The 23,118-nt window shown below is 38.9% G+C and overlaps 1 long non-coding RNA gene across 1 annotated transcript in view; it reads right to left on the bottom strand.

Annotated features, from left to right (window-relative positions):
* Nucleotides 1-2,045: 2,045 nt before the first annotated feature.
* Nucleotides 2,046-23,118, bottom strand: part of LOC111098845 — a 65,459-nt gene continuing 44,386 nt past the window's right edge. The window contains exon 4 of the long non-coding RNA XR_005369241.1: nt 2,046-2,388. This is a non-coding gene — a long non-coding RNA (uncharacterized LOC111098845). The remainder of the gene's footprint in view (nt 2,389-23,118) is intronic.

Raw genomic sequence — 23,118 nt, 5'->3', positions numbered from 1 at the left:
CATCGAGTGATCTGGGATAGGGTCGGCTGCAAAAAGGATGAGCAACTAAATATTGAAATCATTACAAGGGAGCATATGGTTAAATCTGGAGTATGTCTTCAGGGATCATTAAGAAACAGTTGATATCTGAAGGTTTTATGAAGAACTAAGTGATTGGTCACTCTACTTTTTCCATATGGAAAGATGACTTTAAAAACACTTGCCCTAAGAACAAAAACACTTGTCCTATGAGATCGTGCCGTTGGAGACAACATGGTTGGACCTAGACAATGAATGTAATGTTGTGGGGCAACTATGCTCAAATTTTTTTTTTGAAAATCATAATCAAAACAAACTTATCCTAAAAAACAAAATTGCTTCTTTTCTCCAGGAGAGGCCTCGCTGTCCCTGTTAACTCATAAGAAAAATAAAAAATAAAAAACAATTGAGTTTTCTGGATAAAGATTACTTCTTGTATGTTACGTATTTTTTTTTTTTTTATAATCAAGATGTTTGTCCCTTCACATTTTAGTCCATTAGGAACTCATTCTAATGGTTTTATTCCAGGGGCAAAAGAAGGTTTGAACAATTATTTACTAAGAACCATCTCTTTGTGTTGTGCTTCCAAGGAATGTGTAATTATTGTTGAAATAATACCTCTAGAATTTGCCAGAGGACACTGCAGAAGAGGAGATATGGAAGTTGCTTCCCAAAACAAGAGTTAGAGCTTGTTTGTACTTTCACAATTTACTTTAAAAAACAGAATTGTGGGATGCCCAGGTAGCTCAGCGGTTTAGCGCCTGCCTTTCAGCCTAGGGTGTGATCCTGGGGTCCCAGGATGGAGTCCCACGTCAAGCTCCCTGCAGGGAGTCTGCTTCTCCCTCTGCCTCTCTCTCTCTCTGTGTTTCTCATGAATAAATAAAATAAAATCTTTAAAATTAAAAAAAAAAACAGAATTGTGTTGGAAATAGAATAAACAATAGAATCAGGCAGACCTGGGCTTACATAGTGTAATATCTTCTACTTATTCGCTATATGACCTTGGGACAAAGACTTTTAACTTTTGTGCTTCTCAATTTCCTCATCTGTAAAATGGAAATAGAAATAACTTTTTCTCAGGGGATCCACTAGGCACGGAAGGTGATAATGCGCCTGGCAAGTAGTAAGCAATTTATAAATGTCAGTTTCTTCACACTCTCACTCCATTAATTGACAATTAAGTACATTTAGTGTTTAAATTTGCAAAGGAGTTTAGTGTTTTTCAGCTACAAGTTGAAATCACGATTCATAAATGTTTTATAACCAATTTAATATCAATCAAAATATTCTCACAATTAGATTCCCATGTTGACAAGATTTCATTTTAGATGTCTTTTTCACTATTACAGAGCATATGTATGGAAAAATATTCCAAACTTTAATTATATTTGCTCCATTCAGATGGATTTATGCTGCAACTTGCCTCCATTTAGGCCTTTTCTCTCGATTATTGCAGTAACCTCCCGGCCGCTTTCCTTGACTACAGCTCCAGGGCCACCAAGTCCATCCGCCCCTCCATAGCCGTCCTCTGCACTGCTTGTCCCAGACACATATCATGACCTCCCTACTCTGCCCCCAAAACTGTAAGAGCTCCCCATTATCGAAAGGCTCATCTGGCATCTAAAGAGTGATTTTTCAGCCTACCTTTCCCATCAAATTGACCCACCTGGCAGGTATGCTCACCTTCTCCCACACAGTCACTTAAAGAACCAAACACCCACACCGGCTATTCACAGTGCTGCAAGCCCCTCGTGTTTTGACTCTGTTCTCCCTATCATTGTACAAAGAATTCCTTTGGAATGGAAGTCCCCTCAGGCACCCGCTCCCCAGCCCTATTTTTGTGGATGTCATCAAGGTCATTTAAATCTTACTATTTAGAGAGATTCCGAGTCCACTGAAGGCCAAGTGGGCTTTCAAACCAACCCTCTTGGAGATAACAACTCTTAACTTTAGACGAATATATATACCAAAAACCAAAAGCAGGAAGAATCTGGAATTGACACTTGACAAAAGGGAATCGCGCCTGGTGAGTTTTTATTTTTACACTTTCCAGCCAGAGGAGAGGCTGCAGTCTGTACCACAGAGGTGCTAAAATTCTGATAGAAAACCCACAGTTTGTATGGTTTGAAGAACTGGGATAGAGAATTCAGGGAAACCATAGCCACTCAAAAGTAAGAAGGAATCCAGGAAAGAACGGAGCCAGGGAATAGGAGCCCCAAATTCTCTGTGTTGACTCTACTCAAATCTTTGGCTAAGCTGAGAACAGCTCTTCCATGGGGCAGGTGCAGTGGAGCCCGAAGGAATCGACCTGAGCCGTGAGCACCTGCCGAGTATCCAGGTCTGAGGGTTGAGTCCGACCAGGTTAATTGTCTGCAAAAACAGATGTAAAAAAAATGTCAGGACCTTTCAGGGGAGTATAATCAGATTCAGAGTCTTCAGAACAATTTTCACAAAGTCCAGGATATAATCCAGAATTGCTCAAATAGGAAGAACAGGAGAATATGCCCCATTCTCAAAAGAGAAATCCATGAAGACCGAGCCTGAGACCACTTCCACGCTGAACTTAGCAGGTCGGATTTTAAATCAGCTGTCATGTTTAAGAACCTGAAGGAAAATGCATCTAGCGATGAATTAAAATATAAAGCATTATTTTAAGAGAGCCAAATGGAAGACTTTAAACTACAAAATAAAATATATGAAATCAATTATGCCTTTCCAGGAAACTTACCTAGGTTCTCATCTTCTAGTTGAAATTAACCTTCTCCTCATTCACAGATTGATATTTGTACTTCTATTATAGCAATTTGAGGTCTCTCTTCAGTGATTTATTTATGTACATCTCTAGCTCTCTGATAATAGTTCCTGGCATCATTCCTTGAATCCTAACCTAGTGTGCATTCTCGGAATTAGCAACACTGGGAAATGGTTACCGTCTTGGGCACTGAGTCCGCAGACCTGTGTTTGATTGATCCCTCCGACCATGCTACCTAACTCATCTAAGCTTCCATTTCCGCCTCTGTAAAACCACAATAATAACAACTGAAAATTAAATGAAATAATGCATAGAAAGCACTTAGCACACTTGTGAACTTGTTCTACAAAACGTTTTGGCCACCCACCCATAATGGACCAGGCATTCTGCTGGGTATTAGAGAGAGAACAGTAAGGACCGTGTAAGATCCCAACTTTCTTGGAGTTCATAAATGAGAGAGGGGAGACATTCAATAAGTCAAGAAACAGCCATAATTGCCCTATACTTCATAAGTGCTCCGAAGGAAATAAACACTTACTGGATGGACGGAGTTAACTTGGTTACAATTCAATGAATGGTGGTTATTTTGTTATTATTATATCATTTTTGTGCTCCCCACAGCACTACGCTCATGCTTTGGAGAAAGTATATGCCTAATGAACATTTGTTAAATTTGCTTTCTCTTTGCTTAATTTGCATTAGCGACATCTTACAATAGGAGGAAAGAAAGGGCTATGGGCTACTTGGTACATCCATAGCCAGACTGGCCCAGCCCACAACATATGGCATCTGCTCCCCTTTCCCTTCTGAAGGTCTAGACCATTTCCGAAGGCGAAAGTATTTGTTTAAATGCAATGTAATAAATTCAGTAATTAAATCTAAGAGAACTGAGATGTGGTGCTCAAGGGAGTGACAAATTTGAATTTGACTAGCCAGATTGTTTGTCCTTGGAGGAGGCATTAGCAGCTAATCTAGGGAGGGAAATTTGTTGTTAAAAGCAAACATTAGAATATAATAACTAAACAAGTGGTTTGACATGTGGTGCATTAATTGTGCTAATTGTAGGTTAAGAAGAGGTAGATCTCACACTGCTAAATGTTGATTACAAGCTGGAAATTGCTGCACAGGAATTGCGGTTTTGTGCTTTGGTTAAGGAATTCTGCTTCTGTTTGCGTCTGTTTGGGTGCGGGGCGGAGAAACATTGCTAGGAAAACAATTAAGTTAGTTTGTGACACTAGACCCCTTAGGGAGAGTTTCAGAGGACTGCTGTGATTAAGCCCTCAGGACACAATTTCGAACAAGCTTTTCTCCATTTGAGGTCTCTAACATGTATCCCACTCCCTCCCTGCAACTTGCAAGGCACACTTCCACTCACTCATAAACACAAACATAGCCTTTAAAGTAGTAGTAGTAGTAGTAGTAGTAATAATAATAATAATAATAATAATAATAATAATGATTTAAAAATGGACAAAGCCTGTGTGTTGTTGGGAATACAAGTAAGCACATAACAAACGGTGCTAAGGTTTGTTTTCTCCTGAAAAGTACCAGTGTAGAGACACCACGGAATTATCTCTGCCTCATTCCGGTTAAGGTCAGTATGTAATTCACTGTAGGTCGAAAAGGGGCTTCTGTTTGTTGCTCTTTATTTGCTTTCTCTTCAGAGGCTTGATGATATTCAGAAAATTTAGAGTAACTGGGTGTCTGTGAAACTTTAAAATGGGCCACAAGTTTCTTCTGAGTTTTTTAAGTGTCCCTTCCTGCCCTCTGGCTCACATACATTTCCATTGTTCTAAGGGTTAAAAACTGCACTATCACAATGACAAGCCTTATTACTCAGTCAAAGTAAATGGATCACCACATAACCTTACAGAAATGTTCTTCCTTAAGCTATTAAAACATTCCATGCCCTTAGATGACAACAATTTCTCTGCCTTTTGAAATTTCTTTTCTATCCTGCGGAGTTCATAGAGATATGCTTGGTTAAAATCAACTTATATAAAACTATGCACTGTAAATTCTGACACTTCTGTTTGAATCTCTTTTCAAACACTTGTCTTTGCTCACCATAATAGATGTCAGTTCTTCTGATGTAGTTCAAGCATGAGCTTCATATGAAGACTCAGCTATGTCTATTGCATTTCTGAAGCTACTACTCACTGAAGTTTTGTGCTGTTTGACATCAAAGATAGGCAAGAATCACCTGCTGAGTTCACATGCATGGAGCAAAACATCTTCAAATCACTTTTGCTAGACAAAAGTTTTTTTTTTTTTTTAAATATTAAGCTTTCACTATCGTGTGGACTTAAAGACAAATGCAGTCCTCGTTAAGGTCACAACACTGTATTATTAAAATATGCGTCTGAATTTAGCCGACTTTAAAACTAAAGGTAATTTATGTGGTTGCTTCAGATTTGAAATCAGCTGCAAAGAATTCAGCATCATTCAGACATTCAAAATGTGATTTTTATTCAGTATGCAGTTATTTTGCTCAAAGGTAAAAAAGCACTTTAAACATTCTCAAACCAAAAGAGACTCTTCTAATATTTCCAACTTTAATAGACGTCCTTGACTTCAATTAAAGAGATAATTCCATTCAAAATAAATACTGTATACAGAGTATTTGAAAACTACGGATTTGTATTTTTTAAAACTCTACTTAAATTTCAGAGTTACAACAAAAAATGCAGTGTATATCTTCCTTTTAAATAAAAACAATAAGCGATAATTTTGAATTTTTCTAAGCAATGTTATTTGACATTACTTTTGTTAAACATCAGCATTTCTTCTGGAAGAATAAAAATGATGTTACTAAAGAGATGTGAACGTGATGTTTTTCATGTCCATTGATGTTCTGGATAAAAGTTTTAAAATTTGGATTCCAGGGGCATCTGGGTGGCTCAGTCAGTGAAGCATCTGACTCTTGATCTTGGGGTCATGGATGGATCAGCTTGAGATTCTCTCTCCTTCTCTCTCTGCCCCTCCCCACTGTGTGCACTCCCTTTCTCTCTCTCTCTCTCTCTCTCTCTCTCTCAGATAAATAAATACAATCTTTTAAAAACATAAAAAAATAAAAATAAATAGGAATTTGGATTCCAAATTACTGAACTCCATGGAAGGCTAAGTGCGTGATACTAAAAATGAGGCAAAGGCTTGAACATGCCCAGAGAGAGGCCCTTGTGGTAATTCGCTTTTTAGATGCCACGAGTTTTCAAATTTTGGCTTTCATAAGATATTATTTTAAAAATTTGGGAGGCTGTCATACAAAATCTGTAAATTTTTGTGTATTTAGGATATGTTTTTAAATGCACATAGTTACGTGATTTCAGTACATGTAGTTTGCCATTGCCATTATATTTAAAGGGGTGTGTGTATATATGTGTGTGTGTATTTCTATATATTGTATTTATATAGACATTTTATTGCAAAAAAACTGAAAACATCTAACTTTAAAAATAAGTCACTAGATTGTTTTACTTTGCCATGAATCAGTATTTAGAAATTCCTGCATGTTTTTCTCGAACCAATCCAGAGATGCCCTGTGCTGATTCGTGTTCACATATATCATTCAACTCAAATCGTCTCAGTGGTAAAGTGTTTGACTGAAGCACAAGGACAGAAGAGAAATATATAGAGGGGTTTTTCCCCCCAATCCATACACATACAAAAAAATACAGTGGAGAGAGAGATAAAATGTTATGTCAGTGTAATCCCTTAGCTAACTAGTCAACCAGAGAATGACCACTCAAGTCCAGAGTCCCTGTGCCTTTCTTTATTGCAATCACATTTTGAATTATCTTTCTATGCTATGAGAGACTCTGATTAAAGAAATGTTCTCAGTTTCATGTCTTGGAAAGGGTATGGTTAGGAGTGGAATCTATCCAGATCTTAACCAATGTTGTAATCGAGCAAATATAAGAAGGAAAACAACAGAAGTGCTGTATGGCACTTGATTCTATTTTAGTTTCCTAGATAGTATTAATAAATATACTAAACTTAATTTAAATGCATTACTTGGGTTTGAGACAGAGATTGTTGGCGGCTCACCAAAGTCCAAGTTCTTTGCTTTTTCCTGGTATGTAACTATGCTACAGTTTCCCTTGCAGTTAAGTATGTTCGTATTACTGAATTCTAACCAATAGAGGGCGATCAGAAGTGAGATGTGCTACTTTCAGACCTGTACCTGGCCCATAAAACCCTCCCTTCATGTCACTCCCCGCAATCTCCATTTCCAGTTGGAAAGGTATGTGTTGAAAGCCTCTGACAGTCTGAGTTCCTGAAATGACTGCATGGAGGAGAACCACGCTTTGACTTATTTAGCCACCAAAATAGTTGCATGGGCCTGAAACAGACTTCTGTTGTGTTTGTACCAGCGTCCATTTGAGTTTCTACTTGTTATAATTGGTAGTCTGCCATCGGCCTACATGTCGGGATCTACTAGTACCAAGAGTTAGCCTACCTTTAACCTACAGCATTCAATTTTATCTTCAAATTATCTAATAAACTTTTATTTTTCAGTTAATGCAGGTGTGTGTTTTACGCTGGGCTGTTCATGAAGGTTTAATTGTCACATGGCATTCCCACAGCTCTCTTCTGAGAATGATGGTCTCTGAAATAAGAGAATACTCCACTGGCCATCACTCACTGGATGAAGAATTGACACTGTTGCTAAACATCTGCCCTAAGAAACTTGTCACTTGGAGGAATGAGAGAGAAAATAATTAAAAATACGGGAAGAAAATTAACAATATATGTTAATATATTTTTAGACATACTAAAAATTAACCATACTATACAGATCCTCCTTGAATACTTTCAAATTCTAGGCATTAGAGAAAGGTGGGTTTTTTTCATTTTTTTTCTGTTGCTATTGCTGTGTAATAGATCATCCCAGAACTTAGTATCATAAAACAACCATTTTATTATGCTTATGGATTATGAAGTCTGGAATTTGAATAGTCCTAGAAGGAGTGGATTTTCTCTGTTCCACAATGCCTAGAATTCCACATAGAAAGATATGAAGGCTGAGAGTGACATAGCCACGAGGAGTCAGAACGATCTTTATTCTCATGTCTGGCGGTCAGTTGGGACCTCAGTTGGGTTGGCAGCCAGAACACCATCACGTGGACTGCCTGTGACATCTCAGCACAGGCTTGATTGTTCAGGCTTCCTTGCAGAACAGTGGCTGGAGTTCAAGAGTGAACATTCAGAGAGAAACAGGTGAACACTATGTTGTTTTTCCTAACCTAGCCTCAGATGTCACATTGCATCACTCTACCACCATCTTGAATCTGGCTAAGTTCAAAGGGAGGAAATGAAGATTCTATTTCTGAGTGGAATGGTGAAGTCACATTATAAGAAGACTATGTGGAGGAGCACCTGGGTGGTCCAGTTGATTAAGCGGCTGCCTTTGGTGCAGGTCATGATCTCAGGGTCTTGGGATGGAGCTCTGCATCAGGCTCCCTGCTCAACAGGGAGTCTGCTTTTCCCTCTGCTGCCCCCCGCTTCCCCCACTTGTGAGCTCTCTGTCTCTCAAATAAATGAATAAAATCTTTTTAAAAAGGAAGATTATATTTAACAGCTATCTGGGAAATACAATCTGTCACAAGGTCATTAATAGGAGGATATACATACATTAAATGTAGTTTAATAATATATAGGCAACAGAGAAGAAATTATGCAAAACAGCTAAGACACAAAAGTGGAGAAGGAATTGTACTTCGGCCTATGGCAGAGTCGCTGCTACAAATTTAGTTTGTAAAATCCTTATAGTGAGAATGCATGCGTGTATATATGCATACATATATATACACATAGGTGTATACATAGGGAAGCACACATGTGCATGTATACACACACTATCTGTATGCATATATGGGAACTTGTATACACAAAGGCTTTATATTAAGGATTAAAGAACTACAAATCAATAATAAGACAGTCAACTCAATTTTTTAAATGTACAACAGGCAAAAGCAAGCACTTTTTAAGAAAGGTACCCAGATAACAAACATAGCTTCATTTCAGTACTTATCAGTGAAATGCAAATTAAAACCAAAATGAGGTGTCACTGCATGACCACCTGAATGGCTAATTTTTTTCAATGTGTCTACACATATGTTTATTTCTTTTATTTAAGTTTTTATTTTAATTCCAGTTGACATAATACCAGTTTCAAGGGTACAATATAGTGATTCAACACTTCCATACATCACGTGGTGCTCTTTAAAATGGCAATATAAGTGTGAGTAGAAAAGTGGGGCAACCAACGATAATGTACATTGATAACACCCCTTTAGACATCCTTTGGTAGTATCTACTAAAGCTGACCATAGGCCCACTTTATGTTCAGAAATTCCAGTCCTTGATATTTATTGGCTGAAATGTATGCATATGTTCATCAAAAGACATGCGCAAAAGGTTATAGAAATATTATTCATAATAGTCCACATCTGGAAACCACTTAAATCCATTAACAGTAGGATGGATAAATAAATCACCATGTATTTGTGCAATGGAATATTATACAGCAATAAGAAACCAATTACCCTCTAAGGCTACACAAAATGATATGAATTTCACAAATATAACATTGACTGGAAGAGGCCACACTAAAGACTACTTATGATATGATTTGAATTATATAAAGTTCAAAACCAGACAAAATGGATTTATGGTTATATCTGAAAAGGATGAATATTTGGCATGTAGCTTATATCTCAACCAACCTATTAAAAAAATCAATCTGTATTGATAGACTCAAGTTTGCTCACCTTTGATCGGATGTTTACTGGAATGGAGCAAAGTAATGCTTCTGGAGTCCTAATACTGTCCCTATCTCTGTATGGATGGTGGTCATACGGATATGTTTCCTTGTAAACTGCCTCGATTTGTTTACCTGACTATACGTATGTTATACATCAAAGGCAATAAAGTTTTTCTAAAAAAAATTAAATGGAGGTATCACCCAGAGGAAGCAATTGAAGTTAGATTTTGAAAGGGAAAGCGAGACGACTGGGTCAGGGAACCCCTATTGCAATCTGAAAGATGTGATAGACCTCTGTGGGGCCTTCTGTGCCTGCCAGCGTGGTGTCCAGTGCTTCTAAGAGGTAAGCCTAGCACAGCTCCCCATGCCTGGGGTAACTGGAACATTGCTCTGTTTTTTACAACTTGAAGAAACCATAACAAAAAAAAAATTTAGTAAAATATGAGAAATTGCAGGATAAGAGAAGAGCAGTGAGAAAACGTGAGGTTGTATAAATAACAACTTAGAGATATAGTTTAAATATTCAACCATAATTCTGTGATTTTTTTTTCATGGAAATCCAGGCAAGGAGCTTTCCAATGATTTGACTTGACTTGATACATGATAATATTTAGCAGTAATGAGCAATATTTTAATAAAAAAGTAATAACAATGAAGTAGAAGAGCGTTGCTCTTTCTCAGAGACATGAGTTAGGTACGTATGAATGAGCTGACCCATTGGGCTTGGTGAGAAAAAAGTGATATGGAAGAAGAAAAGAAATCCTGTTTTCAGGAAATCCACTATGCACCCTATTTAAAATACTATCCACCAAAAATATACGTTTTTATAAAGCATTTGGTTGTGTTCAATTCATGTTGACTCATTCATTCATTCACTCAGTGTTTACTATGTGCCAGGCACTATTGTCGCTATTGGAGTGAACAAAACAGAGGAGACTCTCTGCTTTCAAAGGGGTTACGTTTTAGTTGTGGAAAGAGTGAGGGATACATCCTAAAAGTATCAATTAGTGAAATAAACTAATAAGATGATAAGATCTACGGAAAAATATGAACATGGAAAGGGGATGGGGAGTTCTTGAGGATGGGTGAGGTTGCTCTGCTTCTCCCAGCGGTCAGGAAAAGGTCTCCCTGATGAGGTGGTATCTGAATAAGGAACTGGAAGGGACAAGGGAGTAAGCCTTGAATGCAGACACTTACTCTTTGTTTAGTGGCAAGCACTTGTTTGGGACACTTGGCAAGGACCTGGGGATCCTCAGAAGTGCATGGGCTCTGGGCAAGGGTCTTGTCTGTGACCTTAGCTTGTGCTGCACATTTCCCCACTGCTCCTATGGACCCCGTCTCTGTCCTCGGTGCTCCGCTCTGTGCTGGCGATCATGACCACTGGGCACTCCCTGAAGAGACTCCCTTGCCTTGGAGGTCCGGGGACTCACCTGCCCTCTGGGTGACTTTGGCTGGAGGCCAATGAAAGAAAGAAGAATGGGTTCAGAGTATTTATTCTTGTGGTCGCCTTCTTGTCTCTCCCGAAAGCCTCAGCACCTGACAATGTTCCAGTTACCCCAGGCATGGGGAGCTGTGCTAGGCTTACCTGTCAGGTGCTTGTCTCTTAACCACGAGAGACCCTCACTGCAGGTTCCTGGAAATCCGTGGGCCCTTTGCTGCCTCAGGCCCAGGGGAGCAGCTGCTTCCCACCATTACCGACCTCAGCGCCCTGCAAGTCCTTCCCTCAACTCCCTGAACCCTGCTCTCTCCTTGTAAGTAGGCTCTTTATTCAACTCTCCTCATTCACACCTGCTTGGGGTGTGGCCTGTTGCCTGCCAGGACCCTGGCTGGTACAAAACACTTTATTTTCTTCATCTTTCTGAAACTCAGTTTCCTCACTGGCAGGAGAAACAAACCCAGCCCTACTGATTTCTTAAACTTCTTGCAAGGATTCACCGAGATGGCATTTTTAAAGTCCCTTAACACATTATCTAGAAAATAGGATGCAATTTTTGAATGGGCATCTTTATTACTCTAAAGATAAGTAAGACAGTCTCCCTCAGGGAGATCCGTCTAGAAAGAGGTGGCTACTTCCATAAGCAATATGCCTAATAAAAGCAATATAAATGCTATTAGTTTACACAGATTATCAGTCGCTTACAACTACATAATAGCAATATAGGGAAAATGCTACAAATTCTCAGAGTCTGTCCCTCACCCCTAATCCATTTTCCACATACCTGCCGGAGGGATCTTGCCAGCACATCCTCTGCCCCAAGTCTGTTGTGATAAATTCAGAATTGCTTGGCATGCAAGGCCTTTTGTGATCTGTTTTTTTGTCTGCTTCATCTCTTACTGGGCCTCGGTCCTTTTCCTCTCACTGTTGTCCAGCTGCATGGTGCCACCTTGTCACTCCTCTCCATCCCCTGGGCTGTCCTCTACTGCTGTTCTCTACCTCATCCTCTTAACGCCAACTTCCCCAGCAGGGGCTCCCCCTATGTTCCACTCATGGCACCACAGATATTTCCATCACATCCCCCACACAGGTAGGAACCCTACGTGCCCTTCCAGACCATAAGCTTCCAGAGGAAAAGTACAATTGCTTTCATTTCTTTATGTTCAGGGAGGAAAACAAATATTTGCAATATTTAAAAAACAGAGGGGCGGGGGGAGGGAATTTCTACATGCACGTTTTTCTAGGTGCAAGACAGCTGATAATTCAGCTCAAGTTGACAGAAGTAGACACACAGTGAAGCGTGCCTAAGGAGGCTGAACTTACTAAATACACCACTTTTCCTCCCACAGGATTTGCTTTGGAAATGTTGGCGTAAAGGTAGATACTCTGTGTTCAGAAATACGGCCACACAGGACATTTGGTAAGCTTTTGAAAGTTTGGTAAAACAGAATGAAATGATCTGTATTCATTTTCATGTTTAAGTTTTCTTCAATAAGCCAAGTTCTTTCCAGAGTCCTACGTATAAATTAATGATGATAATAATGACAGTGACATGTATTGTAATAATAATGTTCTATGGTACTGATTTTAGTTGACCATGTGGCACCGTGTTCTGCAAATCTCTTAGACACATACAATTGAAACTTTAGTGAACAGCAAGCTATCAAAATGGTGCATATCAATAATAATAATAATAATAATAATAATAATAATAGGGACAATGAGAAAAACAGAAGCGTAAGCAGTTGAGTGATTATTTTGTTTCAGACAGAGGGTTGAAGTTATTCTATTCCCATGTAAAATGTGCTTCTGTCACACAAATTAGTTCAAGGGTGGATCAGTAAGTAGGAAAATGATATTAGCATAAAGAATGAATTGCATTTGCTTATATGTGATTTGGGGGGGCATAAATATTTTATACCATAACTTAGCTAAATACAAAATAAGCAAAGTGGAACTGCCAGCAAAAAATTCCTCATTGCTGTGTTATTTCTTCAGCATATTGGACATTGATCTACCCTTTAAGGTGTATTAGTGTCTTCTCACTTTTTATCGTGCTTGTCAGTGATCTGGAAACAGAGATGCCTGAATTTTGAGTGGCTGACTCCCATCCTTCTTTTTCTGTAAGTACAGTTTTGCTGAATGAAAGTTTTTTTTCTGGAATGCCTAATTCACTTTTAATCAAAACGCCTAGATTTTGCATGCATCACTTCATTTATACATGACAGATACATAAAGGACAATGATCAACAAGAGTGAACATCCACAACAAATATATTAAGGGGACTTTGTAAAATTTTCTGTTTTCAAAAATAGTACATTTTTCTTTTGAGTAAATATTCAATATATTTTTTTTTAAACGATGACACTGAAGGATGATCACTGAAGGACATTAAACCATTCTGGATATTTCACTTTAGATTTCATGGGAGAGATGGAGAGATTCAGCAGAAGCCTTTTTTTTTTTTTTTTTTTTCAAAAAAATCACCTGTGATAGAAAGTAGAGTATTTGGGATGCCTGGGGGGCTCAGCAGTTGAGCCTCTACCTTTGGCTCAGGGTGTGATCCTGGAGTCCAGGATAGGGGATCGAGTCCCACACTGAGCTCCCCACAGGGAGCCTGCTTCTCCCTCTGCCTGTGTCTCTGTCTCTCTGTCTGTGTCTCTCATGAATAAATAAATAAAATCTTAAAAAAAAAGAAAGTATAGTATTCTAAATCACTCTAACAAAGACCATTATCTAGAATAAAAATATAAATAAAACCACATACAAAAAATAATTTATCTCCTTGCTCTGGTCAGTCTTTATATTTCATAGACTTGCTTGATTCCCATATTGTTTAAACTCACTAGGGAATGCAATAATTACATACATACTTAAATACAATAACTTACTTATTTCATAAATTTCTTTGACAATACAAGGTGAGGTAATAATTTTGTTCCCATGTGACAAAGAATATAAATGAAATAGGAATGAGTCCTGCCATCTGCAAGAAAAAACACAATGCCTTTCTAGTCCTGGCTTTATTGGCTCTGGACCTGCCAAGTGACCATCTTTGAATCAATCGTTGTAGCAAAGGGAATAGAATATGCAGATTCACTTAACCTAATGAGGTCCTCCTCATTCTATCACGGAGGCTCAGAATACGAAAGGTGGTTCCCAAAAGTTATGAACTGTTAAATATATGAAAAGATAATCATCCTCATTTGTAATAAGAGAAACACTAATTAAAACTACAATGAGATATAATTTCTCACCTATCAGATTGGCAAAACTCCAAAAATTTGACAGTGAGGCTGCAGAGAATCAGGATCTGTCATACATTGCTGGTCAGGGTGCACATAGTTACAACTCCTGTGGAACTGGCAATATCTTGAATAATTGTATGTGTCAGTAGACCGGGAAATGCCATCCCTAAGAAATCTGCCCCACCTGCCTACCTCTACAATATAAAACAAAATTTGAAATAATACAAATGTCCATTAATAGTTGTCTGATTAAAAAACAAACAAACTGTGCTCCATGGGTGAAGGGTAGTATTATGTGACCATTAAATTAAAGAGAATGGAAAAGATTTCTATACACTGATATGGAGTGATATCTGGTATCATTATAGATGGAAAAAATCAAAGTACAGAGCAATGAATAGATTATGGCACTTTTGGGTTAAAAATTGAAAACAGAAATATATATATACTATATAACGTATATAATATATTTTATATATATAAGTGTCATACCTGCTTTTATATATATATAAATCACATTCTGGTATTTATGTATATAAAATACCAGAATGTAACAAAAAATGGTCATGTATAGGGAAGGGAGTTGACAATGTGGAGAGGACAGGGATGACAGCAAACTTCACTAATAAATTGCTTTACATTGCTTTGACCCTTAAACTATACACAAACCTAAAAACTGAAAACAAATTGAGACAAATAAGCCTAATTGTATATTAAACTGGCAATATGACCACAAAGGGGAGAAAGAAAAAAGATTCTTCAAAATGTCATCTAAACACAGCTCTGACTCTGTATCCTCAGTGGGATATATTCTAAAGGGAAAAAAGGGATTTTAAGAAATCTTCAGATATACTCAGTAGTGAAGAATGAAGATAGAACTCAAGCAAGTATGACAAAAATGTTTACAGTTATTGAACATGGGCTGTGGGCTTATGGATATCCATCGCAATAATTTCTTCACTCTGTATATTTGAAATTTTTCACAACAAAACATTGGAAACAGGTTATGACCATTAACTAAGCCAAGAGTTTTTGAGATATTTTGTGGGTTATCACTTTGTTCCAAAGTAGATATTTTGTAAAAGTTAGAATCAAACATTCTTACACCACATGCCTCAAAACCTAGGAGAAAATCTAAGCAGTCACTCTGTGTCCTGAGTGTATATGGAAAGACAGAAACTACAAAGCTATAAATGAGAGAGTTATAAAAAGAATTCATTGCTTAAATAACAGAAAAATTAAAGATTTCTCTTCTGCAAAGAACATAGTACAGGGAAATGTGATAGAAAAGAAGATATTTGCCATATTCAAAACAACAGAGTAGCAATACCCTGATTGCAAGGAATCCCTGACAATCAACAAAGAAGATAAAACCTGTAATAGGAAAAGGCACAAGAGAAAGGAAAGACTTGCAGAAAATGAAACCTAAAAGAGGCCCAAGATTATTCAGTAGAGACCTGTAAGTGAAAACCAGGGGATCACCTTGACGCCTTCTAAACTCACAAGTACCGAAAGGAATGTGGGGGTGTCGATGAGTCCAGACATTCCAGGGAGCATGCCATAAACAGCCATCCCAGTCCAGAGGACTTTGAAAGGTATTCACAGTGCGGAAGTGCCCAAGGATGTTCCTCAGAGTTAAATCTATGAATCAGCCAGCACATACCAGGATGGCACACTTGGTTTTTGTTTTTGTATGTTTGGGTTATTTTTGTTTGTTTCTCTGTGTGTGTTTCGTGTTTTAGAGAGAGAGAGAGCCCAGAGGGGAGGGAGGCGGGGACAGAGGCAGAGGGAGAGAGAGAATCTCAAGCAGACTCGGTGCCCAGCGTAGAGCCCCACACACAGCTTGGTCCTATGACCCCAGATCACGACCTGGGCCGAAATCAAAAGTCCATCGCTTAACCAACTGAGCCACCCAGGTGCCCCCATAGTTGTTTTTAAAATATTGAGATAGACCCCTATTGCTTGGTGAACCCGACCAGCAGGGGTTTCTAGGAACCTGCTCCAGGGCTGCAGCTGGTGACTGTTTTAACCAGACAAGGATTGTGATGTGCCAGCTGTAAGCACGTCTACGTCATGCCCGCTTACAGCCTTGTTAGTTGTGATGAGGGAGTGGATGCAGCCTGGCACCTGTCCTTTAACGCGGGAATAGATAAATATGGTGAAGCATGGTGCCGTAATAGAGATGAGGCCTGTGCTCACACAGCAACACAGTTGTGGGATATAACATAGTGAGTCCAATTAGTCTCCTGTAGATGGGGATTCACATTGTTCCCAGAAGTTTGCTATGCAAATAATGTTGTACATATGCCATTGTGATTTATAGAAGTATGTATGTATATATATATATATATATATATATATATATATATATATATATAAAGATTTTATTTATTTTAGAGAGAGAGAGTGCAAACACAAGTGGGGAGGGGCAAGGGGAGAGGGAGAAGCAGACCCCCTCCTGAGGAGGGAGCCCAACTCCGGGGCTCATCCCAGGACCCCAGGATCATGACTTGAGCCAAGGCAGACACTTACCAATGACTGAGCCACCCAGGCACCCATAGAAGTATAGGGACTGCTGAAGCAAAGTGTAAATACATATATAGTATGGCTTTGTTAGATCCTTCACAATTCCCTCCTGTCGGGTTGTTCCACTTTGCAATCCCACCAACAATTTTAAAAGGCAAGCATGTACACCATCAAAATGAAATTCTACTAAACTGCCAAAGAACAGATCCTTTCATTCACCTAAGAAGTCTTCCAGAAGAAAAGAAAGAAAGAAAGAAGGAAAGAAAGAAGAAAGAAGAAAGAAAGAAAAGAAAGAAGAAAGAAAGAAAGAAAGAAAGAAAGAAAGAAAGAAAGAAAGAAAGAAGAAAGAAAGAAAGAAAGAAAGAAAGAAAGAAAGAAAGAAAGAAAGAAAGAAAGAAAAGAAAGAAAGAGACCAACCTCCCACTCATTCTAAGAAGTAATACATGTCTTGATTACAGGAGCTTTGTAGTCTTTTTTTTTTTTTTTAAGATTTTATTTATTCATGAGAGACACAGAAAGAGAGGCAGAGACACAGAGAGAGGGAGAGGCAGGCTCCATGTGGGGGGCCCCATGTGGGACTCCATCCCATGACCCCGGGATCACCCTGAGCCGGAGGCAGAAGTGGTGCCCCTGTAGTAAATCAGTCTTGAATTTCTTTTTTTTGTTTTTTTAATTGGAGTTCAGTTTGCCAACATATAGCTTAACACCCAGTGCTCATCCCGCCAAGTCTTGAATTTCTAATAGCGTCAGCCCTTCCCGTTTGTTCTTCTCCTTCGGTACCGGGTTGGCCATTGAGTAAGCGTGTGCTTCTCTAGTGTAAACCAAATGAGTGTTTCTGGGGTTTTTCTCCCACAGAAGTAGGCCAGGATGGCCAGACTGGCTGGAGTGGAGGGTTCCTTGCTCCCTCTTGAAGGGTTGCAGCTGGCTCCAGTTGGCTGTAGTGCTTCCCCAGGGCTACCTGGGCTCCGAGAAAGGCCTCCTGGTCAGGCTCTGGCTAAGTGGTTGCTCCTGGGGCCAGAGCTCCCAACAGGGTGCTGTGGTGTGGTTCAGGGTGGCTCCTTTCCCTCCGTCCTGCGGAAAGCCTGGGGGAAGTTTTCCCTGCAGGAAAGCTGGTCAAGCTCATGGATGTGAGACTCGCAAAAAGTGTGGGGATCCTACAACGATGGGGGTTCCTCTGGAGTTTTGAACCTTGAGAGTCATCCACCTGGAAGCTCCAGCAATTCACCAGTTGCAGGCCTGGCTTTCCTACAACCGCCCTGGTTTCCACCGGTTTCCAAGGAGGTTTCAGCTTGTGAGTTTGTGCTCGGGTAAGTTGTGCTTCTGTATCCACTGGTGGGTCACTCTAGTTTTGCCGGCAGTGGTTGGCCCTGTGATCTCACCTCTCGTAGAGACCTGAGGGAAGAGTTGTTGAGTCTTGGTTTGTTCGACTTGTTGACTTGTGAGGACAGAGTAAAACTTCCAATCCCTTCACATTAGGGGATGGAAACTGGAATGGAAGTTCCTATTCTATTTTTTAAGCCAACGTGGCAGATGCACAAGAATTCACCGTGTCAGTGTTTTATAGATTGTATTTACATGTTTTATGAACTCTCGGGTATGTCTTGTATATGTCACAGTGATATTTTATTAATGCAGTTGGTTTATTAGGAAAATCTTTGATAAAAATGGAAGTCGTCGATGTGTTTGAAATGGATTAACACCAACATCTTCCCATTGCAATAATCATCAACATTTCAGCAACATTTTACCTTATGTGTCTCAGGCGTGAAAAAAAAAAGGGCCTTCCACGCATCACTTTTTTTCTTACTACTCTGATTGAGTTCCTCGGCGATTAAAAAGCCTGAGTCTAGAGGGCGCCTACTTAAAATTCCTCTGCCTTTAGGATTATAAAAGTTAGGAAATGGAAATTGTCTTTGCATTTGAAAATCAATCATATGCTGATGATTGATGATTAAAAGCATACACAAATTAAATGCTTTCAGAACAATTTCCTTCTCTTCATCACTCCTTTTTACAGTCAAACCCCCAAAGAGTGTGGCCATGCTGAAGAGTAATTGTTCCTTGCCACCCCTCAAATCGTGTTCTAAAAGGTTTGTTATTTGGGAAATCTGATCCATTGCTTCCCACCACTTGTGACTGGGAACAGAGTTGAGTTTATCTCTCCTTATTTAAAAAAAAAAAAAAAAAAAGTCTGCGATTTGTATTAGAACCCATATGTCTCTACAATGCGATTTCCAGAAGCGGACCTTAGTGTTCATCTTGGAGAATTCCAGGCTTATGAAATGAAATAAATATCACATTTATTCTGCTAGGTGACGTTTTCCAACAATGAGCTGTTTCTAGAGCTTTGATCTAGAGTTTTGAATTCTTTATTAGAAGCCATTCTAGCAAATTTCTTTTCCATCTCCCTGGGAATAAATAGCCCCCAAGTATCATCCACTCACAGGTAATTTGGGTTATGTGGATTGGCGTACTTTGTCCTCCGCGAACGAGATGGCTTACACAGACCACAGGAGAGAACCCCTTGGGGAGCACGTGCACTGCGGAGGGCCCTTCTCCTTGGCCTCGGGCAGTGTCCATATGCCTCCTGTTGTTATCACACTCTCGGCAAGCCTGGTGCCACCCACTCCAGCGAAGAGACCTTAGTCTCAGGGTATTGGGACAGCAAATTCTCTGTGGTTCAGACCTGCAGATTTCTGGGTCTTAGAAAATCATACAGCTTGTCTCCTGGCCGTCACTTCTTTTCCCACTGATATGCAAAACTTTAGTCCCTTGGCAAGAAGAGGGAATGTTTTTGTGGAAATGCATTTCCAGAAATGTATTCTTCCCCTTACTCTCTTTCAGATGTCCCCGAGTGCATTCAGGTTGATGGCAGGTTTCGGTGTGTAGAACACAACTTATTTTCATTGTCATGGGGACTCCAAGTGACCGGTGCCTACTGGGTCTGTGTTAAGGTCTCTACACCGGGGACTAATTTTCTTCTTTCTCTCCCATGGTGCCTAGATCTAAGCCTCTGCCTCAGTGTTTTTTGCCTATAATCGTCTTTCATGGAATAGTTTCCGATTAAGGGAATCAATGTGGAGTAAACTGACTTTTATTTAGAATCAATGGCTTATTTGATTATAAAACACTGAAACAGGTTCTCCGTTTTCCTCCAGGATGCTCATCTTTTCTCCTAACCTTCACTGTGATCTCTATAGAAGCGCAGGTCCTCCTTCCAGGACTGAGTCTCTCTTCTGCACTTGTTTTCTCTCCTTTGAAATCTCTAGTTAAAAATAATAATAATAATAATAATAATAATAATAATAAATACTCTAGTTCAGTGTATTGTGTTATACTGTGCTCCTCTTGGAGTCACCATAAACTGAATATATGCAAACCCTAACTCATCGTTCTCTCCTACCCACTTCAAACTGACCCTCACTCTACCAATTAACTATCAATTATACAGTCATTTTTCTAGGCACAATTGTCCTAGTGATACCATTAAGTCTTATCTGTTCTTCCATTGAACTGTCTCTTAGTTCTCTGTGACTTCTTCCCACTAACAGGACTATAATTTAAGCTTTCTCTATCTCATTTGGAGTACTTTTAGAGCTTTCCTGTTGGACTCCAAGCCCCGCTCTTCTGGGGTCTGAGTCAGTGTAGACAAGATCAGAAGAGGCAAGGGATGGAGTCAGGTCAGGCAGGCAGGTTCAGCAGCCTGGCATTCAGATTCAGACTGCAAGCAAAGCGCTAGTGAGCAGACTTGAATGACCATATTATAACACCATTTGCAATATTCCCAATTTTTTATCATCTGGTGATTATAGCCATTCTTAACTATAGTCAAAATAAAGAAAAAAGTTAGGCTTTTCAAGACAATTCTATTCCTGGTTGAGGAAAGGACAGGGATGTAAGAATTGAATCATATTATCACTCTTGCTTTATTGCCTACTGCACTAAGTCCAGACATTTTTGCCATCAACTTAGGGATCTGGATAATTTAGCTCATCTAACGTATCTGAAACTTTTGAAACTTTTCAAAATAGATTTTCAACTAAATTGACTCAGTCTCCTTAATATCCAACATGATACTCCAGTTTCCATCTTTGCATCCAGTTATACTTCTTTTCCCAGAATGCCCTGGAAGATTTCTCCATCTGAATATACTCTTTAATGCTCAATTCTAGAGTCTTTTCTAATGACACTTTCTTCAATCATGTCCAATATTCATCTTTGTTTCTATATGTAGCACTTGATTAGTTTGTATTATGTACTGAATACTGCTGTTATTCATTCAGTTGTTCCTTAGATATTTACTGAGAATATTGTACAAGATTCTGAGTCCATATAATCAAAGATATAATTCTGGTTCTCAAGGAGCTATCTCTTTGATGAGCAGAGATATGTTAAACAAAAGGAACAGAATGAAGCTAATTGTACTTTTAGGTGTCCTAAAACTATAGAAAGATATACCCATTAACTGAATAGTAAAGAGGGAGCATCATCTTTCCAGGTGCATGAGAGAAGTAAAGAACACTCTAGAAAGAGTGAAACTGTTTCTGTGCATGCTGTGGCTCCTTAAACTTCAATTACTAATTTTCTAAATGACTGACAGTAGAGAAAAAGAACTGGATGCACAAATAGTACTCTCTGAGTACTTTTTAAAATTTACAATGAATAAACCACCTGGCTTCCCACAGAAAGTGCCCACACAGGGAGGGGAATGTACAACTGCTTTCGACTGAATGGGCCAATAAATAAACTGATCGGCTATACTAGTCAAATTAAAAATAGACGCAGCCAAGAGAAACTTGCTGGTCATGTGCAAGTAACATTAAAAAGTCATAAGATGATGGTGACAAGGAAAGTATGTTTGTAGAGTACTTTCAGTAGTGAGCGAAAACTTAACATTATTTTGTAATTCTTATTTATTCCCCCAGGAAAATTATCAAGTACACAAGTAATGGAAGTCTTTAGTAATGCATAACAGTAAGGAGAAACCATTTATTGAGTTTTAGGCTGTGCCTATGCAGCCAATAAAGCCTAGATGGGGTGCTTTCTCTGAAAGCAGGAGGGCTGGCCTCTTCACTCAAAAATTGCCATTGTCAGAGGGCTCACGTACAGGAGTGTGGGGCATGGAGGGCAATGTTTTTTAATACAGAGATTCCTATAACTTCTTAACACTTCAGTAAAGTTTCTAGAACCATGAAATACTGTCTGTCATTGACTTTCTCATAGAAAATGGAGAAGAGGCTGAGGTACAATTTCTTTGTTTGCTCTGAGATAAGATCTAGACGGTACCTGTGGGTGCAGAAACATGTGGCCAGAGAAAGACCCTGGAAATAAGATATGAGTCATTCACAGAAATTGTTGGGAGTGATCTGAACTAGCATAGCTTTAAGAGTGGAAGTTGGGACAGTATTTCCAAATCTCCAGAGCCAGGGAGATGCAGCCAATGCTGAGGTTATTTATAATCAGACTTAATCATTATTGAGGCAACAGCGAAAATGAGAAACATTTTTGCTTGGTATTCCTCTTTATATTTCTGTCTAAGATTCAGCATACTGTTGAATTCTATATTTAAGCCAGTGCTTGCTGCTACATCTATTATTGCTAAGAGGCCAAACATTTTAGTGATTAGTTTTAGAAGACCTCAGAATTACTTGAGAATATTTCAGGAAGTCTGCCTAATGAATATTTCAGAGAATAGATTTCAGAAATATACTACAAAAATGTGTTTATATGTTTGGGAGAATATTTAAACCTCTTAAATGAGAGTAGAGTGAACATTCAGAGAACATTTCCCTTCATTAACTTGGGGCTGGAGAGATGGTTGGCATAGGCCACTATGCCCCACAGAAAAACCTCTGAATAGAGACCTAGATTATGAATAAAAACATTATTTTCTTAAAGTCCATTATCTCCTTATATCTCAAGATTTCAAAAAAGACTATTGGGAAGAGAGACAGAGATAAGAGAGAAAAAGCAAGCAAGCACACTTGAGCTAAGTAAGCTTCTACAAAATGATAAAATGATGTCTTTAATAAAGGGGATATTTGTTGTAAAATAAAAATTAAAGTGTTACAGTCTCAAAAATGCAAAACACATTTCAGTATGTTACCTCATTTAAATTCTCGTAGATCCACAAAAAATAACCTGAAGGCACTAGTGGTTTATAATATATACTTCAAGCTAGTAATTCTCCCAAAGCAGACATAAGCTCATTGGGAGTCTGGAAACCAAAAGAAGCTTCCACTCACCTTCCCATCTGGGGAATCCATGCTCTATGGAGCCTGGAGGAAATTTTCTGTTTTGTTGTAGTTTATTTTTCTATAACACTATTTAATTTTTAAACATTCAGGAATAATTTTCTTTCAGACTGATTAC

Source organism: Canis lupus, chromosome 14 (assembly GCF_011100685.1).
Source record: "Canis lupus familiaris isolate Mischka breed German Shepherd chromosome 14, alternate assembly UU_Cfam_GSD_1.0, whole genome shotgun sequence".
Lineage (NCBI taxonomy): Eukaryota > Metazoa > Chordata > Mammalia > Carnivora > Canidae > Canis > Canis lupus.
This window is presented reverse-complemented; position numbering and strand designations above follow the sequence as displayed.